Below are 10,654 nucleotides of genomic sequence, written 5' to 3'. Positions count from 1 at the left end.
TCACAATACCTAAATACTCACAAATATCTTCGAGCAACTTCCGAAATTTTGTCAGTGAAGTTCGGATTCACATTGTAAAGAAATCCGTGACCGTGAAATGAAACTTTAGGTGGTAATCCACTGTCCAGCTACATTAATGTGGACACCTGTCAGAAGCCTGAATAACAGTCTCTCGCAGTCAACCCTACTGAGCGGTAGCTTGTTAAGTGATTGTATCTGCTGTTATTGTGTTCTTCTCAGCAGTAGCACACTGGACTCGCATTCGGGAGGACGACGGTTCAATCCCGCGTCCGGCCATCCTGATTTAGGTTTTCCGTGATTTCCCTAAATCGCTCCAGGCAAATGCTGGGATGGTTCCTTTGAAAGGGCACGGCCGACTTCCTTCCCCATCCTTCCCTAATCTGATGAGGCCGATGACCTCGCTGTTTCGTCTCTTCCCCCAAACAATCCAATCCAATCTTCTCAGCATTTGATACTGAGTACTGTTGTGTCTAGGCAAGACAGCCTAGACACAATGCGAGGAAGCCGAAAGGGCACGCGCTAAGCTCACGCAGGATGGCGTGAGGTCTGAAACAGGATACGTAATGAATGCTATAAAGAAAAGTACGTAGCTTCTGGAATACTTAACTTTAATCTATCCTTGTGGTACATCGCTCTTGATGAGACAAGTGAGACTCTGTAGATACATGCAATATAATGCTAATGGCGCCTTGCTAGGTCGTAACCATTGACTTAGCTGAAGGCTATTCTATCTGCTCTGCAAATGAGCGAGGCTTCGTCAGTGTGCATCGCTAACTGCGTCGTCCGTACAACTGGGGCGAGTGCTAGTAGGTCTCTCTAGACCTGCCGTGTGGTGGCGCTCGGTCTGCTATCACTGAAAGTGGCGACACGCGGGTCCGACATGTACTAATGGACCGCGGCCGATTTAAAGCTACCACCTAGCAAGTGTGGTGTCTGGCGGTGACACCACAAGTACATTGTTTGCTTGCCTTTAGCCGTCCTTAGTGGTTGCGAAATGAATTTATTCAAACATTAGCGCTGCCGCGTGTGGTGTCATGTAATGATAAAAATCGACGTAAGATGAGAGATATTCTAGTTTTCAGATGGAGCGTGTACATCAGCTGTGTTGACAATGTTTTACGGCAAAAACTGTAGCTCAACTAACTCTGCGCTATCAACGTTTGAGTATTAAAGTATTTGCGACGGCGAAAGAAAGTGATTGCGTGAACAACCTCTGTGTAGGTGATGCTACTGTTTGTTGATATATCATCCTTGACACTGTATTAATAATACTTTTGACTATGGCTTGAGGTACTGGACGAGAAAGACTGTTGTCGGAACGGATCTTATTGTATTGTTGCACCGCAGCCATTACGAAATTAGAAAGAGAATTAAGGTTATTTAAACGCTGAGGCTTGATATCTTGTGTGTACAGAAACACGAAAGTTGTTGTTTTGTTAAAGAGAACTGTCGTATAAATATTTATTCAAAGATGAGCAATTTCATTATTTTAACTATTTTGGAAATTTGTGCTTCTCGTTTAAAAGCACGCACGGTTAGGCGGTCGTCTCCGCGGCTTTATGAGTAGTAATTCGAGCTGCACGCGGTTCACTTCCGTCGCAATACGCCGTACTTGCACTGGAACTTTAACTTACTAATACTTTCTCTCTTAAAAACTGAGACGACTATAATCATACATCCCAGAGTGTCTAACGTGAGAAACAATCTTAAACATGCTTTCCAGGAGAGCGGAGTGCAACACTAGAGGTGTGGCGTGCGGATCCTACCGCTTCATATTGCTACTATTTGATCACTACAGCGACCGTACGAATCTACATCGTACAAGTAAACTTGTTAAACGTAGGCATAGCTGGACTGTTCCGAAACTCAGATCCATTTAAAGGCACTCTTAATTGTGGGGTAAAACGTCTTTGAAAAGCACCTTAACATTTAACTTAACATTCAGTTTATATGGTGACAGAAAAAGAGAGGGAGAGATATTTAAATTACGAGTTACTTCTATAAATATTAAACCTGAAATGTTGAAGTTGGAATGAATTAGCCCTAGAGCTCTGACTCTTTCCGAACACAGCTACGACATTTTATTACTGTAATACACAATTTGTTACTGGAATTCCTATGGTTCCAATATCAACCCTTGTCGATACTGATTAGACATCAACGTGCAATAACCTATCACAGACAGCAAGTGAAAGCACTAGCAGTGGAGAACATATAAAGAGTATCGTGGTGGGGGGGGGGGGGGGGGGATGGGGGCATGGAATACAGTGCAGTTGTTGTCGTAATGCGGAAACGGAGAGATTTATCTGACATCCAAAAGGGCACGATCAGTGGATTTCGGGCCAAGGGCGGAAGCATTTCTGAAACGCTAAGTTTGTAAACTGTTCGTGTGCCGCCATGGCAAAATGGTGCAATGCAAAACCGGCACCGGGACAGCTGTGGCGCATAGATGACAGCGGTGGACGGCAGCTGCGGAGATGTGTACAGACAAGTACACTTCTAACTGTTGAGCAACTGACCGCCAAATGAACCAAGGGGAGAGCCGTCCAACAACGATGCTGTTAGCTGTGAAAACTCTCGTTCGACCGACACTTGAGTGTTACCTGTCGGTCTGGGACCTTCCGGATAAGATTAATGGAGAAGTAGAAATGAGCCAAAGAGGAACAGTGCGTTTCGTCACAAGATCGTTCAAAGAACGCGAAATAATCACGCTCATCCAACTTCAGTGCCAAATGCTAGAAGAGACGTTGTGGACGACGGTGTGGGTTTAAAATTCCGAGAGCGTAGTTCCTAGAACAGTCAACTAATATATTGCTTCTCATACATATTTCACCCGAAAAGACCACGTGTGTAAAATTCAAGAAATTCGATCTCACACGGAGGAACGACAAACTTTGTTCCCACGTATCATTCGAGACTGGAATCGTAAAGGGGGAAGTGACAGTGTTACACAAAGTACTCTCTACCTCACACCATAAGTTGATTTGTGGAGTATACAGGGTGTTACAAAAAGGTACGGCCAAACTTTCAGGAAACATTCCTCACACACAAAGAAAGAAAATATGTTATGTGGACATGTGTCCGCAAACACTTACTTTCCATGTTAGAGCTCATTTTATTACTTCTCTTCAAATCACATCAATCATGGAATGGAAACACACAGCAACAGAACGTACCAGCGTGACTTCAAACACTTTGTTACAGGAAATGTTCAAAATGTCCTCCGTTAGCGAGGATACATGCATCCACACTCCGTCGCATGGAATCCCTGATGCGCTGATACAGCCCTCAAGAATGGCGTATTGTATCACAGCCGTCCACAATACGGGCACGAAGAGTCTCTACATTTGGTATCGGGGTTGCGTAGACAAGAGCTTTCAAATGCCCCCATAAATGAAAGTCAAGAGGGTTGAGGTCGGGAGAGCGTGGAGGCCATGGAATTGTCCGCCTCTACCAATCCATCAGTCACCGAATCTGTTGTTGAGAAGCGTACGAACACTTCGACTGAAATTCGCAGGAAATCCATCGTGCATGAACCACATGTTGTGACGTATTTGTAAAGGCACATGTTCTAGCAGCACAGGTAGAGTATCCCGTATGAAATCATGATAACGTGCTCCTTTGAGCGTATGTGGAAGAACATGGGGCCCAATCAAGACATCACCAACAATGCCTGCCCAAACGTTCACAGAAAATCTGTGTTGATGACGTGATTGCACAATTGCGTGCGGATTCTCGTCAGCCCACACATGTTGACTGCGAAAATTTATATTTTGATCACGTTGGAATGAAGCCTCATCCGTAAAGAGAACATTTGCACTGAAATGAGGATTGACACATTGTTGGATGAACCATTCGCATAAGTGTACCCATGGAGGGCAGTCAGCTGCTGATAGTGCCTGCACACGCTGGTACGGAAACAACTGGTTCTCCCATAGCACTCTCCATACAGTGACGTGGTCAACGTTACCTTGCACAGCAGCAACTTCTCTGACGCTGACATTAGGGTTATCGTCAACTGCACGAAGAATTGCCTCGTTCATTGCAGGTGTCCTCGTCGTTCTAGGTCTTCCCCAGTCGCAAGTCATAGGCTGGAGTGTTCCGTGCTCCCTAAGACGCCGATCAATTGCTTCGAACGTCTTCCTGTCGGAACACCTTCGTTCTGGAAATCTGTCTCGACACAAACTTACCGAGCCACGGCTATTGCCCCGTGCTAATCCATACATCAAATGGGCATCTGCCAACTCCGCATTTGTAAACATTGCACTGACTGCAAAACCACGTTCGTGATGAACACTAACCTGTTGATGCTACGTACTGATGTGCTTGATGCTAGTACTATAGAGCAATGAGTCGCATGTCAACACAAGCACCGAAGTCAACATTACCTTCCTTCAATTGGGCCAACTGGCGGTGAATCGAGGAAGTACAGTACATAATGACGAAACTAAAATGAGCTCTAACATGGAAATTAAGCGTTTCCGGACACATGTCCACATAACATCTTTTCTTTATTTGTGTGTGAGTAATGTTTCCTGAAAGTTTGGCCATACCTTTTTGTAGCACCCTGTACATGTAGATGTAGATGCAGGTGGACGGTTAAAAAAAAATCGTATTGTTTATCAGTAGGCATGATAGCAAATATAGAACGAATTCAGAGACTCGGTACTAGTATCATAAAAAGTTAATATAGTCAATGGGTATCTTTGGAAGTGGCGACTTGGTCCTAGCAGAATTTTGATTCGTAATTGTGATGTATCTGCATTCGAGCAACACTGCAACCATTTTACTGCTTCCATCGTACAGACAGCGTAAGGGTCGTGAGAATAAGATAAAGGAGACAATTGCGAGTACCGAGACTTACAGACAGTCCCTTGTTCTTGCGAATAGAATACCGTATTTTAGTGCGTAATTTCCCCCTTTTTTCTCGAAACATTTTCTTGAAAATACTAGGGGGAGAATCTGGCGAGCAGTAGACTGGTGCTTCTAGGAATTCATAAAGGGAAGGGAAACGATGTATTAGGTAGATAAAAGTTATATTTACGGTAATCTGTGAAAGAAGTGCCTGCTGTTATTTTCAGTTAAAACAAAAGAACTGGATTCATACCACGGTTTTGTTACACCTACAATGAAGAGCAGCAATGCATTGTTTTTTTCCCCTCATTATTCTGGGGCCTCACTTTCGTCACTGTCATAACTATTTTGAGGTTCAGATAACATCATTTTCATTTTCACTATTCCACAACATGTCGTCCTGGGTACCGTCAATGAAGGAATTCCAAATTCCAGCTTTTTCAAAACTCTTCGTAAGAATATCGACAATGATTATCTCCCATACATGGATTATCCAACTGTACGTCGTCGGTACTGATGAGCTTTTTATATTGCCTCTTGGAGTCAACTGATGAGATCCGGAGGCCATCCATTCTGAACATAGGTGTCGACGATGTTCTGACGTTAAACCTCCAGGGATGATGACAGGACGGGTCTTCATCCATTTCATTTTCTCCTTTACAGCTTCCACAAGGTGACCCTGGAAACTGTCTACGACAAGAAGGTACTTCTTATGTAATAATGCCCCTCGTCGTCTTCCCCAGACCTTCTCTAACCAGTTCACCATCAAATCTGCTGTCATCCAGCCCCTTTCCTGCACTCGTAAGTGAATTTCATGTGGGGTAGTCTCTTTTGGTAATGTCTTCCTTTTAAAGACGGCATGCGGAGGAAGTTTATTGCTGTCTGCTGTAATGCACAACATCACTGTGTATCTTAGTTTCTCCGTTCCAGTCGTCTTCGCAAGGAAAATTTTTGAGCCTGTTGGAGCAACGGTGGTGCTATGCGGCATATCACAAAATACTGGCGTCTGGTCAGCGTTCCCAATGTGGGAGAGCAAATAGTCATAATGCTGACGCACTTGTATAACGATGGAACTCCTTTACCTTGTCCGTGCAGTCTGGAGGTAAACGCTAGCACAAAGATATTCTCCTTCGTAGAGTTCATAAAACGAACCACCCATGCAATGCTTGCTTTAAATCCTTTCTGTCAATGTTGAGCTTCGTTCTGAATCATTTCGTAAAAGACAGCACAACCATAATTCCGAAGTTCGTTGACATAAACAATAACACCATTATCAATTTAGGAGTATTTCACTATTTTAGTCCCATGGAAAGATTTGGAGACTGCTTCTGCAGCCATGAATTTATCTTTTTGTCTCCGCCAACACGGTACTTAATTAGGATTAACCGAGGAATGTCTTCCTGCAGCTTTCTCCATTTGTACTGGCGTAAGATAACACTTTTAATTTAAATTTTGCCCTGTAGTTTGAATATTCCGACATTATGACGACTTGTATCAAACTGACCTAGAAATACATTTGCAACTTCACGTTTCAAATTTACGGTATGTTGTGACAATGGAAATATTTCTATACCAAGTACAGCTGTGTCCATTGTTAAGTCATGTGAAAGCCGCTCCAATGAGAACGAACCAGGAGAGGGAATTATGCGCGATATTAATAAAGTAATGTTTTAATGATGAAATATTGTAGGGGAGGGGAATATGCGAGGGAGGATCTTATGCGATAAAATACGGGCCGCGCGGGATTATCCGAGCGGTCTTAGGCGCTGCAGTCATGGACTGTGCGGCTGGTCCCGGCGGAGGTTCGAGTCCTCCCTCGGGCATGGGTGCGTGTGTTTGTCCTTAGGATAATTTAGGTTAAGTAGTGTGTAAGCTTAGGGACTGATGACCTTAGCAGTTTAGTCCCATATGATTTCACACACATTTGAACATTTTTTTGATAAAATACGGTAGAATAGAAAGTTGGTAACTGAGCCAAATAAACGTGAATGGAGTGTTTTAGTATTGAGACCACTCTCTCGTTGTTAGGTAAGTAAAGGAACGTCTGGTTCGGTCGCCAAAACAGTGTTAACCCTCCAAGTGACTAGCAGCTTATGCGGGAGAGTAGAGGGGAACAACGATCAAGCCTGAAGTCACTCTCGCACGTGATACAGTCGCTGCAAGGAGGACACACGCCTCTCGTCTGCTTTGTGTGGGAAGCCGCTTCAACGGGAGAGAACAAGATTTGCGTTTCTTTGTTCTCCAGGCAGGCTTACAGAGCTACCTGTTGCTTCTCTTGGGGGAGCCTCCCACCTCGGCTTCGTTACCGCTCACATGTCGAGAAGAAGCCGTGATTCCGTCTGATAAAATTGTGCCATGTATGTATCAGCAATCTTGCGCTCTACTTGCTTGTTTGGGGGTGGATGGAAGAGGGGGGGGGGGGGAGGAGGAGTTTATAAGCGTATAACATCATATACCAGTCGGGCTTTCTCATGAATCACTTCTTGCACAAATGGTTCAAATGGCTCTGAGGACTATGGGACTTAACTTCTGAGATCATCAGTCCCCTAGAATTTAGAACTACTTAAACCTAACTATCCTAAGGACATCATACACATCCATGCCCGAGGCAGGATTCGAACCTGCGACCGTAGCCAAAAAAAAAAAAAAAAAAAAAAAAAAAAAAAAGTTCAAATGTGTGTGAAATCTTATGGGACTTAACTGCTAAGGTCATCAGTCCCTAAGCTTACACACTACTTAACCTAAATTGTCCTAAGGACAAACACACATACCCATGCCGGAGGGAGGACTCGAACCTCCGCCGGGACCAGCCGTACAGTCTATGACTGCAGCGCTTGAGACCGCTCGGTTAATCCCGCGCGGCCGACAGTAGCAGTCTCGCGATTCCGGACTGAAGCGCCTAGAACCGCTCGGCCACTTCGGCCGGCCACTTCTTGCACAGCACCCGTGAAGTGGGTGGTTTCGAAACCTTTTCTCCGTAAAGTATGCAAGGTTTATTTGAAATGTAGCGGCATACGGTAAACGTATCTAGTGCAAGCTGTTATTGTCTGTCTCTAGTAGCGGTGTGTTCGTCGGTCTCCCTTCGCAATTCTCACTCGAGAAGTGGTTGAGACAGACCAGCATTCACTATCACCAGCAATTCCCGTCGAGTTTGTAACCAACTGTCACCGACAAGGCATGACACTCGTGTCAGGATCTTTTTTGAGATCATTGTTCTTATACCGCGTTACAAGGCTGCGAAGTGTACACCATTCCTTGTAGACACACTGGGTAGTCCGCGCTGATACACCGGAAATCGGGCAACTTCATTCACACTACGGCCTTGTCACGGTCAAACACGATAGTCCCTTTCTGCCATTGCCATGTCTCCGCGTCTACCTAACTAACTGCGCTAATTCCATACAACCAAGTGGCACATACTCATCACTACACTACCATTGCTCATGTCGGCGGTGCAGGATTACGTGACAGCAGTTGTACACCCATCCACAGAGCGCCAAAGCGATCAGTGTCCTCTTTTACAGGGTGATAATATTTAATCGGGTGACGAGCTTATCATGCGTTCAAAAAAGCAAGAAGTGATTAGTCACATATTTAACGAGGGCTGCATTAAGTCACATACGGACAGTTATAAGAAATTTCGGAAGAATGGCTAAATCCTAAACCATTTCCGCTAAATAAACCAAAGGAACGATTAACATTTCGCAATAATATCTTCAAGGAAATGGCTATGTTTTTAGTGATGCTACTCCAAAATGGATTACGATTTTAAGTATACGTGGGGGAGTTGGAATATAAGTTTCCCCTGTAGACTGTGGTCAGAGGTCTGTGTGAAAGGAAAAAAAGAGAATGAGACATTAAAGATAAGGCATATCTTTATTTTTCTACATAATTTCCAAGTACATTGAGACATTTGTAATACCGCTTTATAATTTTCAAAAAGCCTTCCAGGAAAAAATCAGGGCGTTGCATACGGAAGAAGCGTTGAACGGCTTGTTTGACGTCAGCACTGCTGCCAAAGCGTCTTCCGCCGAGAGCCTTCTTCAAAGCAGGAAACAGATGGAAGTCACTTGGTGCGAGATCCGGACTATAAGGCGGATGGTGTAGGCGCCCCCAACCAAGAGTTGCAGTATGGTTTTGCGTTGCCGTCGCCGTGTGTGGTCTCGCATTGTCATCCAACAGCAGAACGCCAGATTTGAGAAGGCGAGGCCGCTTTTTCCGAATCACCTCTTTCAATTTCGACGGAGTGGCACAGTACCGCGCAGCATTGATGGTTGCATCCTCCAGAAAGTCCAGCAGCAAAACTCCTTTGGCGTCCCAGAAAATGGTGAGTAGCACTTTACCTGCAGACGGAGTGCTTTTGAACTTCTTTCGGACAGGTGATGACGGATGTTTCCACTCCATGGCTGCGGCCTTCGATTCGGGGAGAGGCCGCACGGACAGCGCAGATCTGCGGGATGTTTGTTCTACTACATATATGGCAACCAAATTTATTTGGCTGAGCATCTTCCGGATACGAGAGACGTGCACCAGAAGCACGAGTGGCTGACCAGTTTTGGAGGCGGGCAGTGGGTCGTCGTCATCCACACATATCCTGGCGGTTCCAAGCTTTTTCGCTGTTTGTCGCTGCATAGCGGCTTTGGGTGCTCAATCAGTTACTTTTAAGATCGTTGCTTCGGTGCCGAAACCATGCGGCATTCGCAAAGACTTACCTTGGTCCCCGCTGTAGGTGTGATAATTGTGACTGGTTCAAATGACTCTAAGCACTATGGGACTTAACTTCTGAGGTCATTAGTCCCCTAGAACTTAGAACTACGTAAACCTAACTAACCTAAGGACATCACACACATCCATGCCCGAGGCAGGATTCGAACCTGCGACCGCAGCGGTCGCGCGGTTCCAGAGTGTAGCGCCTAGAACCGCTCGGCCATCCCGGCCGGCTGGGACTGGTTCAGTCCCTCAACGTGTTTGTGTTTTGCTACTTGATAGCGGACTCGGTTCAGCCTCATGTTGTTGTTGTTCCCTGTTCGTGTATCTGGCCAGGAGATCTGAGACGGCGTGCCACTCGTTATTGTTGTTGTTGTTATGCTCTTCACTCCAAAGACTGCTTTGATGCAGCTTTCCATGCTGATCTATCCTGTGCAAGCCTATTCATCTCGGAGTAACTACTGCAACGTACGTCTTCCTGAATCTGCTTGTTATATCCACCTCTGTCTCCCTCTACGATTTTTACCCCTCAAAGCTTCTCTCCAGCACTAAACTGGTGATCTTGTTGATGTCTCAGAATGTGTCCTACCAACCGATCCTTTCTTCAAGACAGTTTGTGCGACAAATTTCGTTTTTCTCCGATACTATTCAGTTATTTTATTTATTCGCATGGCTACGGCCCCCCGTCGGGCAGACTGTTCGCCGGGTGTCGGTCTTTCAATTTGACGCCACTTCGGCGACCTGCAGTCGATGAGGATGATAGGATGATGATGAGGACAGCACAACACCCAGTCCCTGGGCGGAGAAAATTCCCCGACCTAGTCGGGAATCGAACCCGGGTCCAGAGGATTGACAATCCTTCACGCTGACCATTCAGCTACTGGGGATGGACGTACTATTCAGTACCTCCTCATTAGTAACGTGATCTACCCATCTAATGTTCAACAGTCTTCTGTAGCACAACAGTTCAAAGCTTCTACTTTCGTCTAGTCTAAATTCTGTATCGTCCATATTTCACTTCCATACATGGCTACATTCAAGATAAATACTTTCAGAAAAGACTTCCTGACAC

The sequence above is a fragment of the Schistocerca serialis genome, chromosome 7, assembly GCF_023864345.2.
Source record: "Schistocerca serialis cubense isolate TAMUIC-IGC-003099 chromosome 7, iqSchSeri2.2, whole genome shotgun sequence".
NCBI classification, from domain to species: domain Eukaryota; kingdom Metazoa; phylum Arthropoda; class Insecta; order Orthoptera; family Acrididae; genus Schistocerca; species Schistocerca serialis.
This window is presented reverse-complemented; position numbering follows the sequence as displayed.